Source organism: Aegilops tauschii, chromosome 5 (assembly GCF_002575655.3).
Source record: "Aegilops tauschii subsp. strangulata cultivar AL8/78 chromosome 5, Aet v6.0, whole genome shotgun sequence".
Taxonomy (NCBI): Eukaryota; Viridiplantae; Streptophyta; class Magnoliopsida; order Poales; family Poaceae; genus Aegilops; species Aegilops tauschii.
In genome coordinates, this window is record NC_053039.3 from 665,466 (window position 1) to 688,332 (window position 22,867).

Genomic DNA, 22,867 nt, shown 5'->3' on the forward strand with positions numbered 1-22,867 from the left:
TAAGTTTTATGTGGAGGGTGCCGACCCGATTTCGTTCAAGCCCCCTTCAGTCTTTTTCATGTCACCTCCGCTCTTTGACATTGCCTCTTGTTAGCTAGACAGCTCGGAGCCGGCCTCTAGCTGTTACGAAGAGTGGCCGCGGTGTGGAGCGTACAGTACTCGAACTACAGGAGCAGATTCGACCGAGTAGATACTCATAAAGGAAACGACTGGGTTGCCCAAGCCGTCTTCTCCCGGACGTTTTTCGCATGGGGTGACCTCAAGCTTTGGCACTCGCTTAGCCGGACTGCCGCGCTGCGGTCTGTGGCTGAGAGGTGGGCCTTTGGTACCGTGTCCGCTACTAGCCGTCTGCGGGAACGAACGTATCGGGCCGAGCGGCCAGCTTCCGGGCCAAGACTAGCCGGCGCCGGGGTAAACAGTAGTGCAACTGTAATAAAGGTGGAGGTGGTCCCCGAGTGTCGCTCGGGGTTATCCGGTTTGCGTGCTGCAAAATATACGCGGGTGAGGAGCTCACATTGATTTGACGCAGACAAGATGGAGGTTGTCGATGACAGCCGACGCGGCTTGGCGCTAGCGCGCCGACACACCCACTAGGGGTAGCCTTCGAGCCTCCGGATCGAAGGGGGGTCCCAGCCGGTCGGGTCCGACCGAACAGGCATCGAGGCGGACTGATGGATAGTCCGGCTTGGCGCAGCCGGCGTCGAGGCAGACAAGCGAACGGGTCGGGCCCCCAGCCGGCCAGGTGTCGAAGCCGGCAGGCGGACTGGGCGGCCAGAAGGTGACGCGGGTAGGTCGTGGCTGGAGCAGCCGGACGCATCTCTGTTTTTGTTTCAGCCACTGGATTGACTTTTCTTCTCTCTATTCTTTTTATTCTCTGGGACGCGGCGGAAGCCAACGGCCGGGTCGTGCGAGAGGCCGGCGTCCGGGTTGCGGCGGAGCCGGCAGGCCGGGATGCCGCAGCAGGTGGCGGCCGGGTCGCAGCAGAAGCCGGCGGCCGGGACGCGGCGCGGGAGCGGAGGCGGCGGGCCGGGTTGAGGACTTGGCCGAGTCGCGACGATGAGGCGAGCGCGTGGGGGTGCCTCGGGCGGAGGCGGGGGTGCATGGAGGCGAGGCAGGCGCACCGACGCAGCGGCGAGGAGCGACGCGGAGGAGCGGGGGCACCCGTGCGTGACTGCGTGCAGTGGCTGGAGACGGCCGGGCGTGTCGGGCTCAGGCGCGTGGGACGGCGACGGGGAGTCGGCCGGGCAGCCACAGCCGGGTCCCCACTTCCTATTTATGTCTCTCCTTTTATTTTGTACTCTGCCTGAGCAGCCGGCAGTAGCGGTACGCGGCGGAAGCCCGCATCCGGATCGCACCAGAGGCCAGCGTCCGGGTTGCGGGGAAGCCGGCGCAGGGGCGAAGCCGGCAGGCCTGGTCGCCAGGGAAGCCGGCCGGGCAGAGCCGGCCGGCAGCCGAGCCGCCGGCGGGCGCGGACGGGGCACGGAGCGGAGCAGTGCGGGCGGAGGCAGAGAGCACGCGCGTGCGTAGCGGAGCGAGCGACGCAGCGGGGCGACGCGGCCGTGGGAACGCAGGGGAGTAGAGGAGCCGCGGGGGCGCGCAAAGGCGGCCGAGCGCGGCGACGGAGTAGCGACGGCAAGGGAGGCCGAGCTCGGCGCGGGTGAAGCCGCGTGGAGGCGAGCCGCGCGTGGGGACGAGGCCGACCGTGCGGTTTGTGGGGCGGGGCCCGGGGCGCCCACTTGGTGTGGACGGAGGCGGAGGGAGCCGAATAGGGCGGAGCAGCGCACCGGAGGGGGAACGAGCCGCCGCGGGCGGGCGGAGCAGCAGGCGGCCGGGCCGGCTGGCGGGCTACAGGGGCGCGGACGGCTGGTCGCGGACGGGCGCGGGACTGCGCGCGTGCGGGGCTGGAGACGACGAGGAGGTCGCCACGGCAGGGGCTCCTCTGTGCACGAACGCAAGGGAGTTACAGATGCGTGGACGCGTCCATGCATTGGAGAAGCTGTTGGTCGGATGGATCGATGGATTGGATGGCTGAAGGAGTCCGGGCCGGAGCGAAGCCTGAGCAGCGCGTGGAGGTGGTGCAGCCGGCCGGAGCGAAGTGGTGCGGCGGAGCGGGCGCACTGCCGTGGACGGAGCAGGCGGAGTACGAGCAGAGAGCCATCGTCTGAGAATTGTAGGAGTGGTGTACGAGTACGACCATGGTCTGGGTAGTGTACGGGTAGTGCAGGACCACCATCCGTGGCATGTATGGCCATTATCCAGAGAGTGTATGGGAAGTGGATGACCAATGTATAGGTGGTGTATGGAGGAGCGACCACGGGAAAGTGGAAGTGAGCAGAGCGCGGGTGGACGTGGCGCGGAGCAAGGGCTTGAGCCGTGAGCGTGCAGACCGAAGGCGGACGACGACGCGCCGCCCCGCACGGCCTCGCCGGGGAGACGACGGCGACGCCGCGGTGATGATGACGAAGAAGGCGATGCCGACGACGAGGACGCGCCGTCCCGAGTAGCCGCCCCGGGGGCGTGTCGATGTCAAGCCCCCGAGCACTACCAAAGACAGCGCGACGCTGCACTGATGATGATGAAGATGGTCCCGCCCGGACCGTGGTTCCGCGGCAGCTGTGGTATCATAGTACGCCCCACGGTGGGCGCCAGCTGTCGGGGTTATCTCGCGGGCGGGTTCGCGAGACGACAGATGCCACGAGGTGGCTTGTGGTGAGGGCAAGACTGCTTTGGAGGTCAAGGGACGGGATTGGGCAAACAGCACGCGGTGATTTACCCAGGTTCGGGGCTCTCCGGAGAGATAATACCCTTACTCCTGCATGTCTGATGATATATACAGTGTATACGTAGCAGTACAGAGTTGCTCCTAGAGCTGTATTAATGAACGCATGAGAGAGCCAAGTGCTCATCTACTAGTGCGTGGGTGTGGCTGAGTGTTGTGGCCTAGTGAGTGCTTGGGCATGCATGCGAATGAGCCTGTGCCCGTGGGTCTCCATCCATCTGGATGGATGGATGCGAGCTAGCTTATATAGTGGGGGCTAGCTTGGCATGTAAGTTAGGTAGGCATGGGTGTGTGCTTGGGATGTAAGCTACAGTGTGTAGCTTACATCCCAAGACATGCTTGCTTGCATGCTAGGCTAAGTTTTGTCCCTGGGGCATTTTGTAAATCAATGCCCGGGGGACAAAGTACACCGTAGATGATGACGCGTGTGACGAGCAAACAATGTATGCTTTGTCAGCAACAGTGGCCGCAGTATGGCTGTCTTGTCGGTGTCGCGTCGGATGTGATGTCGCGGTTGACTTCGCGTAGCAAGCCGGCTGGAGCAGCCGGACAGGGAGACGGCCGGGCGGCCGGGTTGAGGGACTTGGCCGGGTTGGGCAACTCGGCCAAGTGCGAGCCAGATTGAGGGGCGTTGCTGGCCTCGATGTTTTTGAAGCGTCGTTCGCCATCTTGGGCCTACCCGGGGGGCATCCCCCGTCACATGTCTTACATTTTACTCCCTTCATTCCTAAATATTAGTCTTTTTAGAGATTTCAAATGGACTGCACATACGGATGCATATAGACATATTTTAGAGTCTAGATTCACTCATTTTGCTCCGTATGTAGTCACTTGTTGAAATCTCTAAAAGACTAATACTTAGGAATAGAAGGAGTATTTTTGAATTCGTGTCATACATGCATGGTTTGGAAAAATAGATGCACTATACTTATTGGATTGTTGTTGTGTTCGTGGGTGTGTGTGTGGTCATATGCTTGATACATACAAAGTTTTCTCACCAGCATATAGTTCATCTTTTAAAATTGAATTTGCAATGAAAAACTTACTAGGGATACCATGAAATGTGAAATGAGATCACTATATCACAAACTCACTCTAATTCAAGAACTCGTCATAAATCAATTACCACGTTGAGATTACTATTTGCAAGGAAAATACGGGCATTATAATAACATGGATTCGTTTGGCAATTTAAAAGATTCCTTTTGTATTCTCGAATGGTAAGACCCAACGGCGTACCAGCCAGACCATGGCTCGTGTTGATCCTAAAACAAAACCGGGCTCGTGTTCTTCTCGTGGCGTGCGTGGTACGCACATTAGGCAACCCCAACCAGTCGAGCCTCCACGTTTCGAGTTGAAATATCTGGCGCCAGAATTCCAGCCCTAAGAAATTCCCCTCATGTCCCCGGTCCATAATGACTACCGATGAACAATGGAGGGATACTTTAGTAACTAGACAACGTTACCTATCGTGTCGAGCACGGTTCAATTCCCTCGGTCGCCACTCCCCAAGGTCACCCGTCAACTGCATTGCCTAGTACTACTACTACACTAGGATGAGCACAGAATTGAGCCCGTTTGTTCGTTCCTAGTACTTGATTTAATATATCAGGCAATGCACTGGTACGGAGGGATTATCCTTTTACTCTGCATATATAACTTGTCTGAAGTCTAACTAAGCAAAATATTTGACCAAATCCTTTCTCAAGAAATACAACAGGATAGATGTATCGCTTGAAAATTTATTGCATGACGCAGGTTATGATATTGTTTCGAATCCTGGATTTTAAATTTCGGAAAATCCAAAATTGACCAGAAATTCATGAAACTGAGCATGGTCACGTGATATGGCACAAATATTCCTTCATAAATTTTTTCTTCAATTTGAGACAAGCTGTTTATGACAAGTTGCACAAATGAAGAGCCAACATATTTTAGAACAAAGACCTGTCACGTTAAGGCGAACGCTTTCACTATTGAAACCGTGGGCGTTTACTTGCCGCCACGTGTCCCGCTTCTCATCGGCAGGTGCCGTCCGAGCAAGCGTGTGAGTCGACGGGAGGCGTGCGAGCAGACCGTTGCGAAGGCTCACCGGGAGGCGAGCCCTTTGACAAGGCTCCACCGCCCACCTTCGTCCCAACTGCTCCCACTTTTAATGTCGCCGGCCCCGCAGTTTAAAATCAACCCCGCACTACCCGGTATCGCTACAATCTTCTATCTTCCTCTCCGATTCTCATGTCGTCTACCTCCAACCAGCTTGACATAAACGTACGCCATGCCGCATCACGATGGTCTGCTCTTAATCTTCCAGTTTCCTGAGGAAGACACCCAACCGGAGTGTCAAGAACATAAGGCGCTTTGTGACGAGCTTAAACCGACCTTGCTGGAAGACGTCGTGCCCGTCCCCGCTCCCGTTCTGTCTCCTGTCGGCCCGACTGCGCCAGCGCCCATCCCCGTGGCATTGATGGGCTGGGAGCCGCACATTGTCACCGAGCTTGATGCCACGTGGTTCCACGAGGTCCCCGCCGACTTTCACGTGCCCGTGCACCAGCCAGTGCATGCGCCTGCGCGTGCACTAACGCGCACGCCCGTGCCGGTGCCCGTGCACCTGCCAGCGCATGCGCCTGCGCGTGCACTGATGTGCGCGCCCGCGCCAGTGCCCGTGCACACTAATGGTAACAGGAGGCGGGGGACACGATGTTTACCCAGGTTTGGGCCCTCTCTATGGAGGTAATACCCTACTTCCTGCTTGATTGATCTTGATGATATGAGTATTACAAGAGTTGATCTACCACGAGATCGTAGAGGCTAAACCCTAGAAGCTAGCCTATGATTATGATTGTCCTTGTCCTATGGACTAAACCCTCCGGTTTATATAGACACCAGAGGGGGCTAGGGTTACACATAGTCGGTTACAGAGAAGGGAATCTACATATCTGAATTGCCAAGCTTGCCTTCCACGCAAAGGAGAGTCCCACCCGGACACGGGACGAAGTCTTCAATCTTGTATCTTCATAGTCCAACAGTCCGGCATAAGCATATAGTCCGGCTGTCCGAGGACCCCCTAATCCAGGACTTCCTCAGTACCCCCCGAACCAGGCTTCAATGACGACGAGTCCAGCGCGCAGATTGTCTTCGGCATTGCAAGGCGGGTTTCTTCTCCGAATTCTCCAGAGTACCTGTTGTAACGAGCAGTGTGTGGCTTCCCATTTAATTTTGCACTCATCGGCTTTTGTACCTTAATTGTGTCAGTCTCCACGTGTCGAGCGAATGCGAGAAGCCGGGGCATTTTTACACTTGCCACCCTGACCATGTAAATAAATCGTCTATTAAATAGACGGGGATCCTCAGATCCAAACCGCACCATCTTCCCCAACAAGGATTCATCAGAGCGCGCCCGGAAAAACCATCCCATCATGGCCGGCCACCGCGGCTCCTCCTCTCGCCCCCATAGCGCCAAGCCAGGTGATTGGGAGAAGTGTACCGTATCCCACGACCAATTGGTGAAGTTGCAGACCCAGGGGTTTCTCCCACCTACATATCTTGTCCCCGTTCGAGCCGGATTAGCCACCTTTGACGGCGGGGAGCAAGTGGAGAGTTTTCCCAACCCATCCAGGGGGGAGCGAGTGTGCCTTGTCCCTTACTTGCTAAGGGGCATCGGATTTCCAATCCATTCATTCCTCCGCGGGCTCCTGGAGTATTATGGCCTCCAGCTGCACAATTTTACCCCTGTCTGCATCCTGCACATCGCAGGTTATGTCGCCCTCTGTGAGTTATTTCTGGGTTGCGAAGCTCATTTCGAGCTATGGAAGAGGCTATTCTGCCTCATCCCTCGCAATCAGGAGGGATCAATATTCCAAGTGGGCAGAGCCGAAATATGGCGCATCGCCGGTACCGGATACCTGTCCGGCACTCCGAAGAAGACATCCGAAGATTGGCCTTCCGAGTGGTTTTCTATAAAGGACGTCTCCCTTCCTGACCCTATCCGAATGGGTCTTCCTGAGTTCACAAATGCCCCATTGAAGAAACGCCGTAGCTGGCGTCCTCGGAGCCCCAAGGAGGAAGATAGCAGAGAGGTCCTTCAATTGATGGGCAGGATAAAAACGCTTACCAAATCTGGATTGACAATAATTGAGGTTATGTCAATATGCATAATGCGGGGGGTGCAACCACTCCAGTATCGGGGGCGTCCCATGTGGCACTTCAACGGTGAAGACGATGCCACCCGCTGCAGTCGAAAAGGTCCTGAATCCGCCACCGCTCTGGCGAAAATACTGTCCGATTTATACAAAGGAGAAGAAGAGGAGTTCGTCCGCGTTAAGCCACGGGATGGATTTTCCATGTACAAACCCCCTAGCTGGGTGAGCTGCTGTCTTTTACTCAACTCTATTCATTCCCGCAGTCTTTCATCACAAATATTTACCTCGCTAGTCCATAACAGGAAATGCGGGAAACTATGAGGGAGGTCCACAGCCCACCTCCACAGCCAGAGGACCACAACCGGGCCCTCGACCCCGGACTCGAAGAAGATGCGGACATATTTGTGGAGCTCGGCAACAGGGTGTTTTACCAGGCGAGCTGTGACGGCACCTTGGTGGCCATCATTGCCAACTATCCCGCCCCCTCCCTGCATCACATGTAAGTAAAACAGGAGACCTATCTTTCGAAAAGGATTCACTCTTTCCACCTTACCCACCGCACATGTATTATGCTATAAAGGGAAGGCCATCGGCGCGCCATGCCGAACCCGCGGTGACTCACCAACAAGCGGCGCCCAGACCGGGTAGGCTTCCAAAAAGGAAAGCAAGCAGAGACATGGCCGAGCCGCCATCGAAGAGGTATGGTTTAAAATATGCTCCGTGATTGTTATCTTAAAATATAACAATATCCGCTGTGTCCTGGCAGAAAGAACATTCGCCGGACTGTATCCAAGGATCCTGCCCGCCACGCCTCTACTAGCCGGATTCCAGAACTGGCCTCGAGGGTGGAGGATAACGTGGGGACGACACCGGACGGTCCTCCTACAGTGGATTCGGATAGAATATCCTCTACAAATTCCGAGGTGGAGAGCGCTATGAGTCATCAGCGTCGGCGGGCCGCACTCCGCGACCCTAGTTTTTCTGAAGAGGCTTTCAGTGCCTTCAACTTGGGAGACGCGTACATCCGAGCTGCTCAAGATGGGCTTGCTAGAGCCACCGACCAATATTTAAAGGATATACGGGTAAGCAAAATCTGATAATTATGTATATCAGTAGCCCCTGAGACTTGAAACAGTTGGTACAATGATCCTGGAATGAATCCGAAGATCCTACAAGTGGATGAACAAAGACCTCAACGTCAACTAGAGGCTGGCGAGTGTGTACTTACACGGGTCAGGCGAGAGAAAAAGATCTCCAGGATGCCAATACCCGGCTGGGCGTAGAATTGAAAGATGTTTGGGCCCAGCTAGCTGACTCCGTGAAGGAGAATAGAAGGCTTCAACACAACATTTTCAATATGTGCTCAAATGAACCTTTATATAGTTCGGTGAAGAAACGGGCTAACAGAGTTATGTATGTAGGTATACTGACTGGTCGTCCCGAAGAGGAGATGCCCGGATCCTCAGGCGATCTTCTGCAAGAGCTTTCGCAACTGCACGAACAAGTTCGACAGGTGATGTAGGGTGTCGCCAAGGCCTTGTGGCCATTCGCTTCCCTGCCAGGAAGCATGGGGGAGCTTGTACCGCTGCTCAAGGGAGCGCGGCGGCGCTTCCGATTATGTAAGATATCTGCCTGTCAACAAGGTGTGAGGGAAGCTTGGGCCATGGTAAAAACACGGTATACCAAGCTCGATCCGAATCACATGGCCCAGGTCGGACCTGTAGGGTCAGATGGGAAAGAGATTCCCGTTAGTCTGGTATATGACCAGGTAGGATTAGCCGCAAAGTATTCCCAACAGGATTCTAGCCTAGACAGACTGTTGGGTGGCATAGAAGAAGAAGTATGTGAGTCTAAGTGACTATGTACTTCAATTGACATATTTTGTCCCTAGCCGGATTGTAAATCATTTGGCATGGCGGACCTTTTCGCTTCAGCCTCCGGACCCGCTCAGTTATATAAACCGGGGTACGCGTGGAAACCAGGCGTAGGGGTCATAATTTCTTGAACAGACAAGTACCCAACTAGCTATGTTATATTACATGGATAGTAAGAAACATCTTCCAGGGAGAATAGTTCCGTTAAGGGTTCCTTTCCCTGGGTACGCATGCATTAATGTGCATGTCCGAACTGCGAGCAGAAACGCAGTATATGCGACATCTGGGGGTTTGTATTGTAATACGTAAAAACATCTTTAGTTCACTGACCGAATATTCCCTTAAGAACGCTAGCTTTCGGCTTGACCCAGTCTGAGGTACACGTCCGGAGTACCCGGCAGTAACAATCGCAGAGGTGCTCCCCTTATGCCCTAGCCGAACTAACAGGAACGTAGGGCATAAACACAGGAGCCAGGCAACCCAGATCGGCCAAAACTGAAGTCATATCGATGCATATAATGGTGAAGAAAAGTTGCATATGGGAAAGCGACACATATGTAGTGGGCGTGATGCCCGGAAGATAATTATATCAAGCTTCTGTATAAGAAGCCCCCAGGTATAGTGAGCGCGCATACTTGAGGATTTAGCGCGTCAAGAGTGTGTAGTCGAGTCACACTTAAAGACTTAGAGCCACAAAAAGAAAGAGAGAGGATATAACTAAAAAAAGGCGGAGGGAAGGAGACGAACACAGAGTTCGGCGCTAGGCGTAGAATCTTCAGAGTCTGGCCGCGTTCCATGGGTTCGGCTCGAGTCGATTATCTGATGCATCACGCAGGCGGTACGCTCCTCCGGTGAGAACTTTATCAATGATGAAGGGACCCTCCCACTTGGGCTTGAGCTTTTCCTTTTTCTTCTCTAGTAGGCGTAGAACGAGTTCGCCAACGTTATAAGTTTTGGCCCGTACGTCTCTGCTTTGATACCTGCGAGCCTGTTGCTGATAGAATGCGGAACGGGCTTTTGCGACGTCGCGCTCTTCCTCCAGGGCATCTAAATTGTCCTGCCGATCAAGCTCGGCTTCTCTCTCTTCATACATGCGCACTCGAGGTGAGTCATGAATAATATCGCAGGGCAATACCGCCTCTGCGCCGTACACCATGAAGAAGGGTGTGTATCCGGTAGTGCGATTTGGCGTGGTCCGCAGCCCCCATAGTACGGATTCGAGCTCCTCGACCCAGTGCATGTCTGATTCCTTCGGAGATCGCACTAGTCTGGGTTTGATGCTGCTCATAATAAGACCGTTTGCTCGTTCAACTTGACCGTTTGTTTGGGGGTGATAGACGGAGGCGTAATCGAGCTTAATGCCCATGTTGCCGCACCAAGTTTTCACCTCATCGGCTGTGAAGTTGGAGCTATTATCGGTGATGATGCTGTGGGGGACACCATAACGGTGCACGACCCCTGATATGAAGTCTATCACTGGTCCGGATTCAGCCGTTTTAACTGGTTTGGCCTCTATCCATTGGGTGAATTTATCCACCATGACCAACAGGTATTTTTTCTTATGGCTTCCTCCTTTAAGGGGTCCGACCATATCGAGCCCCCAGACCGCAAAGGGCCAAGTTATGGGGATTGTTTGGAGAGCGGTGGGCGGCATATGGCTTTGGTTGGCGAAGAGCTGGCAACCGACGCAATGTTTGACGAGGTCCTGTGCGTCTGCTCAGGGTGTCGGCCAGTAGAAACCTGTACGGAAGGCCTTGCTTACAAGGGCCCGAGCTGCGGCGTGGTGGCCGCCGAGTCCAGCATGAATTTCGGCCAAGAGCTGCCGCCCTTCCTCTTTGGAGATACATCTTTGAATTACGCCGGTAGTGCTTTTCTTATAAAGCTCTCCCTCGTGGACCTTGTAGGCTTTAGAGCGCCGCACAATGCAACGTGCCTCATTTTGGTCCTTGGGGAGTTCTTGCCTATTTAGGTAGGCTAAGAAAGGTTTGGTCCACGGGGCGATGACAATTATGATTAGATGTGCCGAAGGTGTTATTTCGGTGGTGGAGCCTCCGATTATGTTAGTGTGTTCGGGATCTGGGGTTGTGGTCGGATCCGGACTAGTATTGCCGGTCTCCCCTTGCCACACCATGGATGGCTTGAACAACCTTTCCAAGAAGATGTTGGGTGGGACGGGGTCGCGCTTAGCGCCGATGCGGGCAAGGATATCCACCGCTTGATGGTTTTCTCGAACCACATGATGAAATTCAAGCCCCTCGAATCGAGGTGACATTTTGAGGACGGCATTACGGTAAGCCGCCATTTTTGGGTCCTTGGCGTCGAAGTCTCCATTTATTTGAGATATTGCGAGGTTCGAATCCCCACGCACTTCTAGGTGTTGGATGACCAAGGAGACCGCCATCCAAAGACCGTGCAACAGAGCCTCGTATTCAGCTGCATTGTTGGAGTCTGTGTATAGTATTTGGAGTACGTATTGGACTGTATCTCTGGTGGGGGATGTCAAGACAACGCCCGCTCCCAGACCAGCCAGCATCTTAGAGCCGTCAAAGTGCATGATCCAATTGGAGTATGCGCCATACTCTTTACGGAGTTCGGCTTCTGTCCATTCGGCGACGAAGCCAGCCAGTACTTGCGATTTAATGGCTCGCCATGGTTTATACGTAATGTCGAACGGGAGGAGCCCGATGGCCCACTTAGCAATCCAGCCCGTGGCATCGCGGTTATTTATTATATCGTTGAGTGGTACTTCGGAGGCCACCGTGATTGAACACTCTTGAAAGTAGTGTCGTAGTTTCCAGGATGCCATGAAGAGCGCGTATGCTATCATTTGATAATGTGGGTACTGTGACTTGCATGGTGTGAGGACAGTGGATACGTATTATACCGGCTTTTGAAGCGGGAACTTATGTCCGTCCTCCTCTCGTTCGACGACGAGCACTGCGCTTACAACTTGGTGTGTTGCAGCTATATATAACAGCATGGGTTCACCAATGTTTGGTACGGCCAGGATTGGGTTGCTGGCCAGGAGGGCCTTTATTTCTTCCAGTCCGGCCGTAGCCGCATCCGTCCACTCGAAGTGTTCGGTCCGTCGAAGAAGGCGATAAAGAGGTAGTGCCTTTTCTCCCAATCGGGAGATAAAGCGGCTTAAGGCAGCCACGCATCCAGTTAATTTCTGAATTTGTTTGAGTTCTGTTGGGGTAGCCAACTATGACAAAGCTCGGATTTTAGCCGGGTTTGCTTCAATTCCTCTATTGGAAACGATGAAGCCCAGGAGCTTTCCGGCGGGAATGCCGAAAACACATTTTTCCGGATTGAGCTTGATGTCATATGTTCGGAGGTTGTCGAACGTGAGCCTCAGGTCGTCTATTAAAGATTTGACGTGTCTGGTCTTGATGACCACATCGTCCATGTATGCCTCAACTGTTTTGCCGATTTGTTTTTCCAGGCATGTCTGAATCATGCGTTGGTAGGTTGCACCGGCGTTTTTGAGCCCGAAAGGCATGGTGTTGAAACAGAAAGGGCCGTATAGGGTGATGAATGCCTTTGCGGCTTGATCGGACTCTGCCATCTTGATTTTATGGTATCTGGAGTATGCGTCGAGGAAGCACAATGAGTCGTGTCCCGCGGTAGCATCGATGATTTGATCGATGCGGGGGAGGGGGAAGGGGTCCTTGGGGCAGGCCTTATTGAGGTGCTTGAAGTCGACACATAGGCGCCAGGATTTATCCTTCTTTGGTACCATCACCAGGTTTGCTAGCCAGTCCGGGTATTTTATTTCTCTGATGAATCCGGCTTCGAGTAACTTGGCTAGCTCCTCTCCCATAGCTTGTTGTTTAGGCTCTGAAAGGCTCCGTAGTGTCTGCTTGACCGGCTTGTATCCCGTCAATATGTTGAGGCTATGCTCGGCCAGCCTGCGTGGGATCCCTGGCATATATAAAGGGTGCCAGGCGAAGATGTCCCAATTCTCGCGTAAGAACGCCCGCAGTGCGGTGTCGATTGTGGGGTTCAGCTGTGCCCCGATGGCTGCTGTTTCGTAGAGTCTGTTGGGTGGACTTGGAATTTGACGATTTCGTCCGCTGGTTTAAAAGAGGTGGACTTGGGTCGCTTATCGAGTATCACGTCGTCCCTATCCACTGTGGAGCGTAATGCAGTTAATTCTTCGGCTGCGAGGGCTTCGGATAATGCCTCAAGGGCCAGGACGGTGGTTTTATTTTCGGCGCGAAGTGCTATATCTGGATCACTGGCTAGAGTGATGATTCCGTTGGCCCGGGCATCTTGAGCTTCATGTACCCATAATGAGGTATAGCTTGGAAGCTCGCGAATGCGTCCCACCCTAAAAGGGCGTGGTATCGACTACTGAACGGGGCCACTTGGAATGTTATCTCTTTGGACCTGTAATTTTCCGGCGTGTCGAATAACACATCGAGTGTGATTTTTCCCGCACATCGTGCCTCCCGACTAGGGATAATCCCTCGGAAGGTCGTGCTGCTTTGCTCAATGCAGCTCTTGTCTATTTCCATTTTGTTGAGAGTTTCCTTGTAGATGAGGTTTAATCCGCTGCCGCCGTCCAGCAGCAATTTAGTAAGCCGGAAGCCGTCCACAATTGGACTAAGGACCAAAGCGGCTGGTGATCGGACTGTTCAAAATTGAGGTTGGTCACTGGCATTAAAGGTTATAGCCGTGTCGTTCCAGGGATTTATTGCTGCAACATGGCAGACTTCGGCGAGGCCGCTGAGTGTTCTCTTGCGCCTGTTATTCAAGGCGAAAGTCTTGAAGACTGTCAACACTGTATTGTTGTTTTCTGCGGGATGATGCTCTGCGGTATTGTTAATGAGGAGATCATCGCCGCTCTTGGCCACCTGCCGAAGTATCCAACATGCTCTAAGGCTGTGTGTTGGTACGGTATCCGGTGTGGTGTGAACTTTGCATGGCCTATTGAGCCATCCCTCCAATACGGTTCCACGCCCTGTAGTGGGCTTTCGTTTCTTTGTGATTGGATCAGGTGACTTGTGAGAGTGCACCCTTTTGGTTTGGACGAGGGGTTTAGTGAGAGCCGGAGGATCCCAGAGTTTTGCTTGGGTTTTCCAGGCACTTTCCATCGCACAGTACTTCTGTACTATGGCCACCAAGTCAGCGAAGTGTGATATGTCACGGCGACTTATGGTGTTATGGATTCCCTTGTCCGTGCAATTTTTGCAAAAGAATGAGATTGCGTCTTCCTCGCGACAATCCTTAACCTTGCTCATTACAAGGAGGAATCTGGCCCAAAAGTGATGTACTGTCTCTTGGGATTGTTGTCTAATGTGGGAAAGATCGCTTGTATCTGGGTGGGTGGGTCGATTTAAGTCCGAAACCTGACCTGATCCGAGACCCAGAGGCTGAGGAACTTCCGAACTTGGTAGTTCGGGTTCCGGGATGTTGCCCAATTTTTCTGGCCCGCTGTCCGATTCTAAGTTCAGAGTTTGGGTCATGTCCTCCCGCGAGCGGGTATCCGGCTCAGAGAGCTCGGGAATCCGGACATAGTTCGTCCTCAAAATAGAGGAAGAATTGCTGCATTCTCCTCCACCACCGCTATTTGATGGGTGACCGGCGGAGAGTTAATCTCTCTTTGATCGGTTTTAAGCCCAATCCGATCATAGTTCGTAGCGACTCCCAAGGCGGCGATGCGATCCAAGAACTCGTTCAAGGACGAAATTTCCATTGGATCCATCCGCTCGGCGTATTCCAAGCTGACATGGAGGCTGTTTTCGATGACCCGAGAAGTCATCGTCGGCACAGCGGCCGAACGGGCGGTCATGACGAAGCCGCCTAGTCGGAGGGTTTGGCCTAAAGCCAGGGCTCCCCCGGAGGCGATGTTGTCCTTGATAACAAGGCGAGTCATCAAACCTTTTTTCGACGTCACAGTGGAACTCTCAATGAAAGCACCAATGTCGGTGTCAAAACCGGCGGATCTCGGGTAGGGGGTCCCGAACTGTGCGTCTAAGGCTAATGGTAGTAGGAGGCGGGGGACACGATGTTTACCCAGGTTCGGGCCCTCTCTATGGAGGTAATACCCTACTTCCTGCTTGATTAATCTTGATGATATGAGTATTACAAGAGTTGATCTACCACGAGATCGTAGAGGCTAAACCCTAGAAGCTAGCCTATGATTATGATTGTCCTTGTCCTACGGACTAAACCCTCTAGTTTATATAGACACCGGAGGGGGCTAGGGTTACACAGAGTTGGTTACAGAGAAGGGAATCTACATATCCGAATTGCCAAGCTTGCCTTCCACGCAAAGGAGAGTCCCACCCGGACACGGGACGAAGTCTTCAATCTTGTATCTTCATAGTCCAACAGTCTGGCATAAGCATATAGTCCGGCTGTCCGAGGACCCCCTAATCCAGGACTCCCTCACCCCTCGGTGTGTAGTTTGTAGCACTTTAATTTGTGGGTCGAAATTTGTTCCATTCCAAGTGGACTATCGGTGTGTAGTTTTGTAGCTTATTTGTAATAATTAAAGAGAACAACAAAGTTTTTTGCAATAATACCATGGGTGCTATGTTGAAGGCGAGAAAGGACGTGCGAGAGAGTGATGACCGAGTTAGAGGGAAATCAATTGGGGAGGTGCGGGGGTTGCAACGGTGTTTGGAGTAGTTGTGGGCCCAATGCCATGAATATATAATATAAACCCACCGGAATAAATGCCTACACAAACTAGTCCAAGGTTGGAGTCCCCCTCGCAATGTAAATAGCTCCGGCTTTGCGAGGGATGGAGGGTTAGCTTCAATGTGTGGAAGATACGGCGTGAGAAAGCGAGGTCAATCGAGAGACATATAGATAGAGAGACAAAGTGAGTGTGGTCCGACATTCATTGTAAAGATATATATGCTCTGGAGAGATATTGTTCGGTTGAGCTTTTGGGAAGGGTAAGGGCTGTAAGATAGAGCTTGAGAGATGATCCAGTCACAGACATGTAGATATATTCTGTGTGTGGGAGGAAGCAAGGCCAATCGATTACATATATAATGGAAGAGATATTCAGCGAGTGTGGGTCGTCGTGCGATCGAAAGAGTGAGACGGGTTGGAGAGAGTGGCCTAGGTAGACAATGTGCGTGAGAGAGTATACAATATGAATATGTCGAATTGGGCTCAAACATGGAGATATATCATTTCTATCCGAGAAAGAGCGAGGTCAATCGAGACATACAAAGAGAGAGGGAGAGAGAGAGAGAGGGAGAGAGAGATAGAAAGAGGGAGAGAGAGAGAGAGATTAAGCGAGCGTGGCCTGCCATGAGGTCAAAAGAGTGGGGGCGGCTTCGATGGACTGACCTAGATAGACAATCTGCATGAGAGAGTATAGAGTGTGTCGATCGAGGCCCGAATAGGGAGATATATCATTTGTGTGTGAAACAAAACGAGGTTAATCGAGACTCAGATAAAGAGAGCGAGATTGAGCGAGTGCGGCCCGCTGTGCGGAAGAAAGAGTGAGACAGTCTCCAGGGAGTGACCTAGATAGACAACGTGCGTGCGTGCGCACGAGAGGTTGGGGGGCTAGATAGGCAATGCATGTATCTAGCGAGAGAGGGTGGGAGGGAGAGAGAGAGCTCAGCATAGGGTGCAATGGCGGGTGTGTGAGGTAAATACATTTGGTAACAGAGTGGGAAAAGGGGGTTGTGTAGTTGACAGAGTTAGAGATCGAAACATGAAGAGAAAGAATGAACGTGTGTCAAAAACCGATAGTTTCCTATGGTGGTTAGGAGGGGAAGATTGACTGGTACAGGAAGTATGTAGCGTGTATGTCGAGGGGTGGGGTGGGGCTAAAAACAACATTTGAATGTAGATAGTACAAGACTTAATATCAATGTTTCAATTCGGTGTACATTGTGAGATTTGAACTGAGGACCATGCATATGGGTAATTATTTCAAATTCGTGCCATACTAGGTTTGGAAAAGTTGACATTGACTCGACTGTTGTCCTATTTTGTAGGTCATATGTTTGAATCCATCCAAAAGTTTTCTCACTACCATGGTGTTTATCATATACATATGAATTTGTATTAAAAAAGTAGCGTGGATACAGTGAAGTGCGAAATCCATGTTAGAATTGGAGATCGCTATGTGACACACACTCTAATTCAAATAACTAATTATGTGACACACACTCTAATCCATGTTAGCGTTGGTACCGTGGATACCGTTTCGATTTTTTTTCAAATAACTCCTCATTAATTAATTTATAGTATCTCGTTTCGAATGACTAATTATTTGCAAGGAAAACACGGGCATGGTAATACATACATATTCGTTTGCAAATGATAGAAGATTCGTTTGCATTCTCAAATGTAGGCGCACGAGGAAGACTAGGGTCGTGTCGTGGTGGTCGCATGTGTGGTACGGACGCTTAGCGCCCAGCCACCCACCCCCTCCCTCCCTCCCCCTCCCCCCAAAAAGAGGACGACGACAAAATAAGTTCGCACTTCCATGTTTCGCATTGAAATATCTGGCGGCCCCAATTCCAGCCCTGCAAAATCTCCCTTCTCCACCGTCCCCTTCTGCGCCCAGATTGCTCAAATCCCTAATTCGCCACCAACCCAAGCAAAGTTCGAATCACCCCTCGTCTCGTCTCTTCCCCACCTCTGTGCCGGACGACGACGACGAAGACGAAAGTCGCGCTTCACCAGCACACCAGAGCTACCTCATTTACACCCTCGTTCACCGCACCGGGTGGTCCACCGACAACGTCGGCTGCCACAACCGACATGCCTCACAGACACCGACTTCCACCGCATCAGGTGCGCTTCACCGACACCGTCTCCCACCTCACCGGGGCTACTTCACCGAGCTCATCATCGCACCTCCACTCCCCAAGGCTGATGGGGCTTCACCAATGGTCTCGTCCACCGCATCGTAGCGCTCCACTGCCACTCAAGATCTGCATCCGTGCACGGCCAGCCAACGCCAGCGCATCACCCTCAATGGCTCTAAAGTGACCCGTACTCTAGCTAGGCGAGCATGACCAAACGCCGGCCCAAAGTAGGTATCCACACATCAATCCCTTGTGCACTGTTCCGACGATGTTTGGATATCCTTTCACTTATCTCTTAGCTTACATGCCTATGCAACTCTGACTTTAACTCTTATTTCTTCTAGAGATATCATCTAAAACAAGCAAAACCATTTTTTAGCGAAGCATGACGGCGCTACGGGATCTGGTACACATCCTGCACACCCGTATAACCTTCTAAGTATCTGTCCTCCGGTACAACAGCGAGGTCGATTCCTCTTATTTGATCAACCATTCGTTGTGTCAAAAATGCCGAGGGGGGATGCAAGGAGCACAAGGCCTGCACATCCAAGCAAGTGGTGACATGGACTTGTACATGGAACATCCCAAGCATAAGAAGAGCTGCAGTGAGCCTGTACAATGATCTAGCGTAAGTCCCCACATTTCATTTAATTCGTACTGGCATGCGTGTATGATTTGTGTGAAGTGGCGGATCCACGAATTCAAGTTACCAGGGGCAAACATTTAACTTAAAAAATACGAAGGCATTTGCACACCGGAAATTAACATAACTTGAGAAATGTGAAGCTACATGCACTTTGAAAACCAGCTAATGATCCAAAGTAGTTCAGATTATAAAACACTAAATGATGCAAGCACCAAAAAAACGAAAATGTAACATGGTGTGCAAGGACTACTAACATGGTATGTACCTGCTTGAATTATTCGTTCTCTGGCTGAAAATATCGAAGTGTAATTGCACCTATAACCAGTTCGGGAACTGCATGTCAATATATCTATCCTGCACAAGTATGCCAATAGTTTCAAACAACAGATTAGAAAAGTATTTATGCTACATTGTCATGATAGGGGGACTTTCTGGTTGATGGCCTCGACGTTTCCTCACGCCATGAAAATGTACTATAATTTACTTGTCATCAATGCCTGCAAATCTCTATGTCTCTCTAAACATAGCAGATCATCATTAGACAATAAATCCTTCAATGGGAGCTTGCAAAATGCTTGCATTAGATCCCTCATTAGACACTATATGTTCATCACCAGGAGAATGTAAAATGTTTGCGTCAAATCCTTCATTAGAAGTTTGTTCATTAGACACTTCAGGCTCAAGAACAACATGAGCTCGTATGTTTGCACCGGAAACTTGATTAGATACATCAGATTCAGACAGTTCAGTATTGATTGGGGGAGTTATAAAATAAGCAGAAATTGGTTTCAATTTCTCATAGATTCCCTACATACAAGCAGTTTTACAACACCGTCAAGTTTAACAGTTGAATTAGATATAATCAGGGATGTGATGTACCTGCTCGTTGCGCATGCTACTCTTGCAAGCTGTGACTGTCCGTTTGCACAAGCTTGATGCCATGCCCATGCTGCCGCCGCTGCCTCCCATGCAGGCTATACCCAGGGTTGGATCTTCATCTTCTTTTCCTCCCGTTCGCTTGAAGACCGGTGACCGCCCTGCAACAAGGGCGCGAGAAAGTGTTGTGTTAGTCTGTCCAGCGGCGGCTAGGTTAGGAGCGAACCAAAGTGGAGGCTGGAGCGAACGAATTGGGATTTTTCCTTCTGTCGATCGATATGGGAGGCGCTCGTTTTACGTTATTGGCCCATCCAAATTGAAACATTTTTCTTCATTTATTACATTGCCTGCTCATGCGTTGGGACGAACAAAACTAGCCTGGGCCAACCTGGACGTCTCAAACTAGGTGCACACTTTCCAGCCACCCGAGGCGGCCGCCCATACCAGCCCCTATGGTGGCGTCGCCCCTTTTTGCGTGTATGATTGGGGTAGTGAAAAATATTCCAGTGGCGCTTTTGATTTACCCACAGAATGGTTGAATTGCTTGTTTCTATGAACTGAGTTCGCCAATAATGTGAAGGATGCCAGTCTTTTCATCCTATTGTAGATTGCTTAGATCTCGATATCCCAAATGTAATCACATGAAGTATATAGTAAAAGCCAGTGTGATGTGTGTGGCTACAACTAGTCTAACTACACGTTCTCATATAACATATCAAGGATGCACCATCTTACAAGATTAACCATTCGACTTACCAATGTAGTGTGGGAAGAAAGAAGTATTGGGACTGCATATCCAAGCAATTGTTGCCATGGACTCCTTCGTAGAACCTTGTAAGCGAAAAAGAAGTTGCAGTGTGCCTGTACAAAGAGCTAGCGTAAGTTCAGTTACCTGCTTCTCGGAATTTTAGTTAGCCACTTATTGCAAAATTGTTCAATTACGTTGCTTGGCTTAATTTAGGTTACTACTGATTACATAATGCCATAGCCTGTTATTCCAATTATAGACTGCGCCTATCTATGTGTTTGATACATACTGTTAAAAAATACCTATTTGCCTGAACTTAAATAGCTACTTAAGCACGTAGATAGCTGGTGATATGTACTTCTAGGGTGCAGCAGAATTCATGTGTAATTTATGATCTGATACCCTGTTTGTTTAAATGGTTTGCTGTTATCACTTGTAGCACTAGTAATGTTTGCATGTTCATAGATAGACAACTGTCAGGTTTATATGAGGGACACCGTCTTTTTAACTTATATATGTGTTGGAATCATTTTGCTTACATCAAAGAAATTTACAGATGTCTGTGTTGCTGGCAAACGGTACCGACTTGTTACTTTAATACGTTGCCAAGAACTTGTTAGTTTTACTAGTTCATGTGTAATTAAATACGTTGCCAAAACTGGTTATTTTTACTAGTTTGATGGTAGTTTCTTATGGCTCTTGCAAAACTTTATTTATTGATTGCTAACATTCAAGTTTGCAGGATCCAACTGAAACTCCGTTGGCACAACAGGTATGTTTTCAGAAACTTCCTTGTTTACCTGGTTTGCTGCTGTAAATTGTTGCTGTAATAATCTTACCAACTCCAAGTTTTCAGGATCCAATTGGAAGTCCAATTGCACAGGAGGTACATTTCAAAAATATATTTGCGTAACAGGTTTGCTACTGCAACTTGTTGCTCTAATCAAGTTACTGACTACTCAACTTTTTAGGATCTAAGAGAAACTCCAATGCCACAACAGGTTCCTTTTGCAAAACTTGTTTGTTTAACTGCTTTGCTGCTGCAACCGGTTGCTCTAATCATGTTACTGGCTACTCAAGTTTTCAGGATCCAAGAGAAACTCTAATGCCACAACAGGTACATTTTGCAAAACTTGTTTGTTTAACTGCTTTGCTGCTGCAACAACCGGTTACAATGATGTTAATTACTACTTTTCAGCATCCAATTGAAACTCTTTAATTCCTTGTTTGTTTAACTGGTTTGCTGTTATAACTCCCAGTTGAGATGTTTTGCTAACTTCAACTTTTCGGAATCCAATCGGAACTTTAACGGGAAAATAGGTTAGCCCAAGATCAAAGAGTGAGGTCCCCATGGATGTTCTATCATCCCACAGCAGTGGCACCAGCCCAATCGTGCATCATGAATTGCCAACTGCTGATGCTCTAGAGGCTTAACTAGTGGTAGAAAGAGATTCTGCTTCTGCACTTAGAGATGAAGTTGACATGTTGAGGAAGCAAACAACAACACAATCACAAGCAGTACTCAAAACAACCATTAAATATTTGGTGGATTCCAAAACGAAGCAAGCTAAGACTGACCGCATTGTTAAGGTCCTGAAGGAAAAAGGAAATTAAATTCCCACTTGGTAAATCATAGGTGAAATGTTCTTGCCATCGTTGAATAAACTTTGTGTTGTTTGTTCATGTAATCAATCAAACCATTTAATTTAGAGATCATGTAATAATTGTTTTTTGTTTTTTGGTTTGTAATTTTATTTGAGCACAAGTCTATATTAATTGATAATACTCGGAGACATTTCATTTTGATTGCTATGCCAGACCTACAAATATGCCAATCGAGCTGAATGTGCATTCAACAATAATAGTAGTATAGATGGACCATAAGTGGCACGCATCGGAAAGGGCCAAGATGTTATAGTAGCTTTGCTAAAAAAAGGATGCTGTTCTAGGAAAAAAAAGTACAGCGGCCTAGCTTATGTATGCCAGTTGATATTCTTGGTCCATGCACTCTATAATGTTTATATGTCTGTTAGTTATGTATATTCTTGGTTGATTGCCTCGGTATTTGAATCTTGATACATCGCTTGTGTACATATCTAAATGGGAGTACACATTATGTTGCTTGTGACATTTGAGTTGGACATGAAGTGTTCCAAATATTCGAATTCACCTTAAACTGGATTCTAGCTTCTGAATTTGAGTATCGGCATTTGTAACTCATATTCATATATGACAGTGCAATAAATCTTTGTCGTGCTTTTGAAGATATATAAAAACACATAGAATGATTTATAAAGATTCATATAGGAATACAAAATGGATTCGAATTTAGTTGCTAGGGTAATTGTGGATGCTTATTGCGGAAATGCTCTTTTGAACTTGGGTGCATATGCTCCCTTTATCTAAAAAACATATTTTGAATTGGCAAAAAATTCCGGAAAAAATAATCGCATGAACAACGCGACATTCTATGTGTGCATGTGGAAGTTTCGTGAAAAATCAATATTTTTTGTAGCTTGTGTAAAAAGACAGAAAATATCTCAAGGAAGACTTTTTAGCACCACATTTTTGTACTTTTTACACTAGTCAAGACAAAAGTTGGATTTACGTGGAGCGACTTTGTGCGCACATAGCATGTCGAGGTGAACACAAGAATTTTTTTTCACATGATTTTTGAAAATTTCAAAATGCGTTTAAAATATATTTCAAATAAAGGGAGCATATGCTCCTGAGAGCAAAAACACATCTCCGTTCTTATTGTCCCAAAATTCGAAAGAAGCGGCAAAATGTCCACTCCCACGCCGGCTCCCCGAAGCCAAGTGTTTGGGAGATGGAAATTACTGTCTACCCATTACACGGACAATCCATTGGCCCGATTTCCACTGCTCTCAATAGGGGTAGGTTAGTAACTTCAATTAGACGTGACACGGCCGCCTCTGAGCCCATTCCGACACGGTGAGCGCCAGACATGGGCGGCAAAACACATTTGATTCAAGCTCGTCTGAAAGACCTC

At 49.8% G+C, this 22,867-nt stretch overlaps 1 pseudogene; it reads right to left on the minus strand.

Moving 5' to 3' along the window:
- Window positions 1-830: 830 nt before the first annotated feature.
- Window positions 831-22,867, minus strand: part of LOC141022235 (uncharacterized) — a 110,827-nt pseudogene continuing 88,790 nt past the window's right edge.